This window comes from Vulpes vulpes, chromosome 12 (genome assembly GCF_048418805.1).
Source record: "Vulpes vulpes isolate BD-2025 chromosome 12, VulVul3, whole genome shotgun sequence".
NCBI classification, from domain to species: Eukaryota; Metazoa; Chordata; class Mammalia; order Carnivora; family Canidae; genus Vulpes; species Vulpes vulpes.
Genome location: NC_132791.1, coordinates 167,013,486 through 167,023,455, shown reverse-complemented (window position 1 = coordinate 167,023,455; position 9,970 = coordinate 167,013,486). Strand labels below are relative to the sequence as shown.

At 50.3% G+C, this 9,970-nt stretch overlaps 1 long non-coding RNA gene across 1 annotated transcript; it reads left to right on the top strand.

Annotated features, from left to right (window-relative positions):
- Positions 1–712: 712 nt before the first annotated feature.
- LOC140594784 (uncharacterized) lies at positions 713–8,954 on the top strand. The gene is made up of 4 exons (XR_011996095.1): positions 713–851; positions 1,539–1,606; positions 3,249–3,359; positions 8,563–8,954. It is a non-coding gene; the product is annotated as an uncharacterized lncRNA (long non-coding RNA).
- Positions 8,955–9,970: the final 1,016 nt, after the last annotated feature.

Sequence of the window (9,970 nt, the reverse complement as noted above, 5' to 3'; positions counted from 1 at the left end):
GCAGATTTGCGCCGAGCATTGTTTGAGGCGAGAGCCGGCGTCCGGCCTTCCCGTGTGGCTCCCGGGCGTCCCCGAAGGCCGGCGGCGGGCGTCTCCGGACACCTTCGGGAGCGGGGCTCCTACCCCGAGCCGCGCGACCCGGCGCTCCTTCGGCGAAGCTGTGTGACCTTGGCCGAGTTGCTCGGCCTCTCTGAGCCCTGGGCGCCTCCCCGAACCTGAGGGTGACCCTAACTGCTGGGGGGGCGGGGGGCTCCCCGGAAGGTCGTGAGCTCCCAGGGGCCGCGCCCGCCCCTGCGGCCCGGCGGCCTACGCTGGGGTGCGCAGGGAACCCCGTCCTCCGCAGACCTCGCCCAGATGGAGCCATTGTTAAGCCAGCCTCCCGTCCGCGCCCCGGGAGCCGAGAGCTCAGGGGCGCCGCGCGGCCTGGCGGCCTGCGGGCCTGGGGCCTGGGGGCTTGGGGCCTGGGGCCCGAGCATCCCCCCCCCCCCCCCCCCCCCGCCCGGGCCTGTGCGTGGCCCCTGGCTGCGGGCCGGGCCCCATCCCCCTGGACACCCTACCCTGCAGGCCGTGGGTGCGGGAGCCACCGCCCCACCCTCCCGATCCTGCCGCAGGGTCCCGTCTGTGGGTGTCCTGTGCAGGTTCGTTGGTTCGGCCCCCATGTGTGCCAGGTTCCGAGGCCTGGGGCCCGGGTTGCGCGCCGCCCTTCCCTCCTCGCCCTGCGGAGCTCCCAGCCTGCTCCTCTGGCCTTGCACGAGAGAGCACGGACGGACCCATGCTCGGATTTCTGCAGGATGTGGTTCAAGGGGCTGGAATCGACCTAGCAAGACCTTCTCCCGCCCTGGGACTTCAAGGTTGGACAGATTTTGCAGAGCCACATCAGCGACAAAAAAATCTGCTTCCCACTCCCTGACTCCTCTCTGCTCCTTGAGCAAAATTTCCCAGAGCCACTCTGGGGTTCTTGGCCAGGGACAGGAGAAGTAGGCATCCAAGTGACAGTCCCAGACATCTCAGCATCCAAGTGACAATCCCAGACATCCCAGCATCCAGGTGACAGTCCTAGGCAACCCAGTAACTGGTGACAGTCCCAGGCATCCTAGCATCCAGTGACAGTCCCAGACATCCCAGCATCCAGGTGACAGTCCCAGACATCCCAGCATCCAGGGACAGTCCCAGGCATCCCAGCATCCAGGTAACACTCCTAGGCAACCCAGTAACTGGTGACAGTCCCAGGCATCCCAGCAACCAGTGGCAGTCCCAGACATCCGGGCAACTGATGACAGTCCCAGACATCTGAGCAACCAAGTGACAGTCCCAGACATCCTAGAAGCCAACTGACAGTCCCAGATCTCCCAACAACTAGGTGACAGTCCCGGGCATCCCAGCATCCAGGTAACAATCCTAGGCAGTGTAAAATTCACATAGGAAGCAGGGGAGTAAGACTGGCCCCCTTGGGTCTCCCTGCCTCAATTCCCCAGTACAGGCTAATTTCTATAAATAATTAAATTAATCTTTGTTCTCTTTAACCTCATCTTTTCAAGTGATTCTGGGAAAGTAGCCACATTCCAAAATCTGTGATATGAGGAAGTAAAGCAATGTGAGAATCAAGGCAAGTCAACACTTTTGCTTTCTCTTGGTTAATTAGGTTCCTTGGAACAAAGATCTCGGGACCTTCAGGCGCTTCAGGCGCTGAGGGTTCCTCCAATCCGGCCTGGCCAGGTTGCAAAGCCCCCAAGCGATGGTATCAAGTAGACCTGTGTCCCTGTTCCACCTCTAGGCAGCTGTGTGACCTTGGCCGTTCACTCAAGCCTTGGTTTTCTCATCTGTGAAAGGAAACCAGAACTGCACTCCCAGCTGGCAGTGGAGGTCACAGGTGTTAACAGGGCCTGGGACGGCTGGGATGACTGAGCCTCTAGTACCTGAATCAAGGCCTCCCAGCTCCTGACTATCTCCTTGCCACTTTTCGCTGTACTTTTTGCTATTGAATATGTGTACTGGGCTGAATAGTATCCCCTAAAATGTCATGTCCACCCAGAACCTCAGGATATGACTTTTTAGAAATAGGGTCTTTGCAGATATACTTCAGGTAAGAATCCAAATAAGAGTGTCCTTGTAACAAATAGAAAAGAAAAGCAGAGACTCAGGGGTGGGAGATGCTCCTGAAGACAGAGGTAGAGATTTGAAGTCAGGGGATGCCTGGAGCCACCAGGAGCTAGAAAAGGACCCTCCCATAGAGCCTGTGGAGGGAGCGTGGCCTGTGACCCCTTGACTGTGGAGAGAGCGCGGCCTGTGACTCCTTGACTTTGGGTGTCTGACTGCAGAAGAACGCTTCTGTTGTGGGAAGCCCCCGGACACTCTTACAGCGTGATTTCCCCCCAACTTCTCTCCAGTGCAACTTAATTCAGCTCCACCCATAGTACATTACTACACTGTAGGACCAGACCCCACTAAGGACTTGGGGGCCTCCAAGAAGAATGAGACCCAGCTCCTCGACTTTAAGGAACAGATGGCCTGGACTCCTGTCTCCAGAGCAGATGGCCACCCATCTGCAGGAGCTTTCTCTTCGCACACTGTTCCCTTCCCCAAGAAGGCAACCAGGAGCCTCCTGGTGGCAAGAACGGACGACGACCTGCCAGTCACTCCCAACACTATCCCTCCGGCCTGGCCATGAGGCTGTGGTCCTCTGAGCCAGCCAGTGCCCTCCCTCCTACCCAGGGCTCCTTCCCTAAAACAGCTGCTTGGAGCTGGTCCCTTTCTCTCCCTCTGCAAAAGGTGACCCCTGGCCTCAAGTAGGATTTGGACATTTCTTCACCTCCTACAAAGTGGAGGGCCTGAGGCTCTAGGGGAGGAGGCTGGGGAGGGAGAGTAAGTCATATGGTAGGGCACTCTTCCACACCATCCAAGAAGTTCAGGTAAAAGGGAAGCAGGCCATGTGTTTAGACAAGAAGAGATTCCCAGTAAGACGCTGAATGGGACAGCAAGTTCACTCCCAGGAGTGAACAGACCTGCTGCATGCCTAACTCAGGCAAGGGGCTGACGGTAAAGTGGGCCCTGCCCTCAGGAGCTCACTGAGGTCCAGGGCAGAACTGTATGTCTATCTATATTTTCCATAGATCTGGAATAGAGTATAAATACTATTTTTGAGAAAGAGTTCTCTCCTTGCTTGGGGCCTCAGCTCCTGAGAGCCTCGTGTAAGCGCCACAACCTTGAAGGCCTGCTTCTAAACTCTTGCCCTTGTTCCCCTTTTATAGGTATGGACCAGTCATCTTGGGCTCAAGGCTATGCAGTCTGTACATGCTGGAACCACCTTCCGACCTAAGTCAATTACCAAGACTCTGTCCCTCCTGGAGGAAAGCACAAAGGTGACGTGTCATTTATTCATTATTTCTGCAAACCAGAGACTCTAGTTGTATCAGTTGCATGCCAGCTTTTCCTAGTCTGGACTTGCTGACAAAGTCCACCTGGAGTCATAAATGGGCAACTGTCCCAAACAGTGCCCAGCACTCTCTCTCTCTGCACTGCCACAAATTTTCCTCTAGGGCAGACCTGCTTCTTTGGGTTTCTTTGGCCTTTGGCCAGGTAGAGCATTTCTACTGTACCTGGGAATTACCTGGACTCTGATTTAAGATGGACGTTCCTAAGCCTGACCCCCAGGTATGGAGTCAGCCTCCCAGGGGGTGGGGTCTTGGACTCTGCATTTTGCTAGCTCTCCAGTGACCCTGGTGCACACTGACATTTGAAAGCTGCTTTGGGGAATGGAAGTTTTGCTTTCAGGCATCTAGCCTGCTTCTCTGGACCAATAGCAACCACCAAAATAATCATTTAAGTTCGTGTCCCAGGCCTGCCTGTGGACAAGGATCCTCCCTGTTTTACAGCCCCAGAAGCTGAGGCTTAATAAGGTTGCATTATCAGTGGCTCAAGGGTTCTTGTTAACTCCTGAGCCTTATTTCTTTTGTAGGTTTGTTCATTTTTCACGTTTCTACCTTTCTCACACCATAATTATATCCTCTGAAAGCCAACAATTAATTCACTGCTGCTTTTGGTTTTGTGTGTTTTATCTTTGTACTATGAAAATTTTCAAGCATACCCAAAAGTCATTTGACTAGTGTGGTGACTCCCCGTGTCCCTGTTGCACTACTTCCTGAGCAATTACATTTGCTGTTCCTAGCTCACCTATTGCTCCCACTGCTCCCTGGCATACATACATTTTTCTAATGGACTATTTTAAAGCAAATAAATTAGGGGTTTTGTACATATGTAAGTAATAGCATAGGTATATATTAGTGTTGTTTTGCCTGATTATGAGGTAATACATACTCATTGTATCTATTTAGGGAGATTATATTTCACTAAAAAACTATGTAAAAGTCACATATAAGCTTGCTTCTCAGTCATAGCCAATGTTAACATTTTAAAATACATCCTCCTAGACACTGTTGTAGCCACACATATTTATGCACACCTATTTTTACGGAAGTGGTTTTCACCACAAAGATAGGGCTGTTCCCACATTTTATGATCTCTTTTTTCCATTTGACAACATATCCCAGATGTCTTCCCACACCATGGACTCTCTTCTAAGTCCTGGTTTTCAAAGGCAGCCAAGAATCCTGTTGTTTGGCTATACCACAATCTATTCTACTAATCCCCTACTGCTGGGCATCCAGGTTGTTTCTACATTTTGCTGATTGAGTTTTAGAAGGCAGCTCTGCTTATCCTGGACCTTGCACCAGGCTGCAACCTAATCTGCCTCCTCTAGATCCCCCAAATGTTTCTGAAAAGTTCGGGCAGGGCTATCGCAGAGGAACTGAGTTGTTTCCCAGTGTCATCCCAGTCGAGGCTTCACCACCTGGCTTGAGGTCTCAAGACAGGACACACCCAGACTCAAGTCTGGGTGAAAACACATTCCAAAGGCAGATAACGTATTGTCTGGGTGACAAGGTGTAACTGTAAAAGATAGGAGGAGCCAGAGCTCACCCAACCCAGTAACACACCGTCCTTCAAGGAGCTCACCCCAGAAGGCAGTGCTCCTGCTGTGATAAAACTGATTGCTTAAAAATATAGACATGAACTCCTCTTACACACAGCTGTCTCCACACTCCATGTAGGTAATTTTTGGAGATGCTATAGGCTAGAAAGTCTTTATGCTTTGAGGTGGATTGATATCTGGAAACACTCTGTGCTTATAAAATAAACTGCATAGAGCAGAGTCTACTCTGCCTGGTTTGAGGAAAAACACGTTTATTAAATTATATCAGGGGACTCAGAGTGTCTCTAGCTTCGTTGGAGAACCAAATGTGGATACCATTTTTGTATCTTTTTTTTTTTTTTAATGAGTTGCCTATTCATGTTTTTTGCACATTTTTCTAGCAGGTTTTAGGTCTTTGTTTCCATCAATTTTTTACTTATTTATGTATTTAAGATTTACTGATTTAGTTTTAGAGAGATGGAGAGAGAAAGAGAGACAGAGAGAATGAATAGGGAGTGGGCAGAGGGAGAGAATCTTTCAAACAGATTCCCTGCTGAGTGAGGAGCCCAACACAGGGCTCAATCCCATAACCCATGAAGTCATGACCTGAGCTGAAACCAAGAGTTGGGTTTTTAAATGACCAAGCCACCCAGAACCCCCTCCATCAATTTTTAAGAGTTTTTAAAATATATATTAGTTGATAGCCCTTTATTTGTGATTTATGTTGAAAGTATTCTGTCCAAATTTGTCAATTGTCTTTGACCTCATTTATGGTGTTTTTACCTTGAAAAGGTTTGTTTTTTATGATCATTTATTACATCTGGGTTTTTTAGTTGTGATTAGAAAACCCCTCCCTATACTCAGGTTATAAAGAAATTTATTTGTTACACTTTTTTGTTTGTTTTTGTTTTTTTGTATTATATATATGGTTTCATTTTTTTCATGTTTAGATTCCTGACCCATTTGGAATTATTTATTTATTTATTTATAAGATTTTATTTCTTTATTTCAGAGAGAGAGAGAGAGAGCACACACAAGCAAGGAGAAGAGGGGCAGAGGGAGAGGGAATATCTCAAGCAGACTCCACACTCAGCACTAGCCGATGCAGGGCTTGACCTCATGACCCTGAGGCCAGTGACCTGAGCCAAAATGAAAAGTGGGATGCTTAACAGACTGAGCCACCCAAGCACCCTGGAGTTTATTTTTATGCATAATATGAGGTATTTGCTTTTGAAAGCCAGTTTTATATTTAATTACCACAGGGGTTACAAATTAAAATGCTTTAAAGTGGTTGGCAACCACTGAATGTGGTTGGTATAAAATAGGGTGAGGGTTGTAGGTAGTCAGGATTCCATTTAAAAAACATGAACACACCTGGGGCGCCTGGGTAGCTCAGTTGGTCAAGTGTCTGCCTTCAGCTCAGGTCATGATCTCAGGGTCCTGGGATCCAGCCTTACGTAGGGGTCCCTGCTCAGTGAGGAGTCTCCTTCTCTCTCTCCCTCTGCTGCTCCCCCTACTTATGCTCTCTCTTTCTCTTTCTCTCTCAAATAAAAAAAAAAAAACTTAATAAATAAGTAACAAGCACACATAGTGGGGTATTAGTTTCCTAGGGCTGCTGTAGATAAATTACCACACACTGCATGGCTTAAAACCACAGAAATTTATCCTCTCACAGCCCTGAAACTGGATGTTTGGAACCAAGGGGTCGGTAGGACATCTGCCCAGGCATCTCTCCCAGCCTCTGGTGGCTGCTGGCCATCCTTGGTGCTCCTTGGCTCATGGCCACACAACTCCAGCTCTGCCTCCATCTTCACGTGGCCACCTTCCTTTGTCTATGTCCAAATGTCTGTCTTCTCACGAGGACCCCAGGCTTTGGGTTCAGGGCCTGTCCAATGCAGTATGACCTTGTTTAATTTGTTTATATCTGCAAAGACCCTTATTTCCAAATCAGGTCACATTCTTAGGTGCCAGGTAGACATGGATTTTGGGGGGGACACCATTCACCCCAGTACAGTGAGGGAAAGTCAGCTATCCACAGCCCCCACAGCCTGCCTGCTGAGAGCGTGGGAACCCTCATGGGTCTCTTATGCTGCTGCAGGGGTCATCCATGCCTAGTGATGAAGGGTATCTATATTGAGAATCTCGTTACACTTCATTCTGAGAATCAGTTTTGAAAAGCTCTGACAGCTTGTCACTTCAAAATGTCCTGACAAAAGGAAAAAGAAATCTAATGGCTAACTCTTCCAAGTGTGACCTAATGGGTGGCCTCCTCCACAGCCTGCAGAAGGCAGATTTGTTCAGTATATTTGGGTTTCCCCTTGGAGGCCAGGTCTCTCATGTTTTTTCCTTCAGGGTAAGGAGTGAATCTCTGCAAATTCCTCTGTGTCAGAAAAAGGGCCCATTTTATACCAGAGGAGGAAGATGGTTCTTTCCTGCCTAGGGATGGGAAGGGGACAGGGAGAGAGGCTCTCACAGCTAATCTCCCTGTAAGACCTCTCAGAGTAAGCAGAATTCCAAGGATGGTTCCCACAGGATTTCCAGCCCCTGGTTATCCAAGCACTAATCTAGTGAAGAGATTTTGCAGAAGTAAAATCCCAGATCTAGTGACCCTAACACACAAAAGTGATCTGGGTGGGCCTGGTCCAATCAGGTGAACTTTAGAAGTAGAGCATTTTCTCAGGCTGGTCAGCAATCTTAGAAGGGTCAGGAGGATGGGAAATGTTGTTGCTGCTTGTAACAGGGCCACATGGGAAGGGAGCAAAGGGTGGCCCTGACATATAACCAGCAAGGACACAGGGACCTCAGACACACAGCCTCAAGGAAGTGGCTTCTGCCACAACGTGCTTGTGCCTGTAAGCAGATTCTCCCGCTGACAAGAGCTCAGCCACTGACACCTTGATTTCTGCCCAGGAGACCCTGAGCAGAGATCCTAGATGAGTCTGTTCAGATTTCTGGCGTATGGAGCTGCCAGATGATACAGGGGCACTGTTTCGGGTCTCTGAGTTTGTGGTAACTGGTTCTGCCACCACATAAATGAACGTACCTCTGCTCCTACGGAAGGTCTGGGAGTGGGGACTCTGTGAATGGTGAGGGGGAGTGGAGGTGTGGGATCGGACAGTCCCATAGTCTCCCTCCCACAGCCTCTGCATGTGTTCAACCACTACCCGTGAGATCCACGTCTTTGCAGATGTGGTCGGGTTGAGGTGAGGGCATGAGGGTGGGTCCTAATCAAGCACTGGTGTCCTGCTAAGAGACAAACAGGGTAGAGGCCACATGATGATGGAGGCAGAAGTGAAGGGACTCTGGGAGCCTCTGAGGGAGGCTGGAGGGAAAGGGGCCCTGCGCCCCCTTGACTTTGGCTCTGGCCTCAGGAACTGCGAGAGAGCAAATTTCTGTTGTTATAAACACCACCCCTACCCTACCACCTGCTCCTGGGTTTTTGGCTCCAGAGCACGGATCTGGTCTTCGAGACAAGGGTGGGGACAGCCCCTTGGGAGTGTGCCGGGCTGGTGAACCATTCCCAGTGGTTCTTTCTCACTGGCTCTGGCTACAGAGGTTGGAAAACAAAACTTTTACGATGCTTCCCTCGTATCCAGGAGTGACCTTGTGATCCAGGCTGGCCAGTAAGACTCGGGTGAAGGCCTGACGAGGGGTTTCTGGAAAACTGCTTTTCAAATAGGAGGGGAAATGTGTCAGGCAAACCCCTCCACCCTCCCCACCGGAGCTCTCTGGTGTGGCCGGGGCATTGGAGGCCACGGCTGCCATCTTGTCACCTTGCGATGAGGAACACGAGGGACGCTCGCCCAGACCTTGAGCCTGGCACCATCCCGACTGCTCCACCAAGCTTCTTGCTTGAAAAATAAACCCGGGGATCCCTGGGTGGCGCAGCGGTTCGGCTCCTGCCTTTGGCCCAGGGCGCGATCCTGGAGACCCAGGATCGAATCCCACATCGGGCTCCTGGCGCATGGAGCCTGCTTCTCCCTCTGCCTATGTCTCTGCCTCTCTCTCTCTCTCTGTGACTATCATAAATAAATAATAATAAAAAAAATTAAAAAAAAAAAGAAAAAAGAAAAATAAACCCACGTTTGTTCAAGTGAGTTGGACTCTCTGCTCCCTGCTGCTGAGTGCGTTCCTTGGTTTGCCCAAGGGAGCTTCTCAAACCTATCTTCCCTGTGGTGGACCAGAGAGGTCGAGGGCAGGAGCTCTGGACGTCAGAGGGAGCAAATTTTAATCCTGGCTTTCACCCCCAGTGTGCAACTAACCTCCTCTCCCATGTCTCCCTCCCTCTGCAAAATGGATGTAAAAATATCTCCAAAGGGGGCTGGGGAATTAGATGAGATACTGCTTAGCAGGCGCTCAAGAAATGGTGGCCGCCAGCACCTCTGGGAACACCTTCATCCTGTGTTCTGATGAAGGTAGGGGTCCCACAACAGGCTCAGGGCAGTAAATAGTGGAAACGGGCCAGGGCTTCCACATCAGCTGGACTCTCAAGCAGCTCTCAGTGCCGGATGCATACTCCTGACTTCAGTGGGTGTTTATAGCACAGACAACCCCCGGGTTGGCCCAAGCCATCTCCATGTCACAGAACAAAAATGATAGGATGTTATCACACCTGCTGTCATTTATGCAGTGGGTTCGGTGCATAGGGCACAGAGTGGCAAGTCCATTTTAAAGGACAGACAGCGAGCCAGCGATGGAGCCAAGCCTCGAGGCTGGGAGCTCACTGTGCCTCCTGCCAAGCCCAGCCAAGCTAAAGGTTTTGGCACCAAAAGCAGGAAAGGCAGAAATGCCAGGGGACAAAGCACTTTCATGCCTCATTTAACCCTGTGACATGCCTTTGAAATCAATAGATCCTTATCCTCACCTGGCAAAGGAGGCGATCAGGCCTTGAGGAAAGAGCAGATGCCGGCAGAGCAGGACTGGAACAAAGGTTTCCCGGTCCCCGGTCCTGCTGCCCTGTCCCCTCTGGAATAGCACAGTTGGAAGCCAAGTAAGGATGACAAG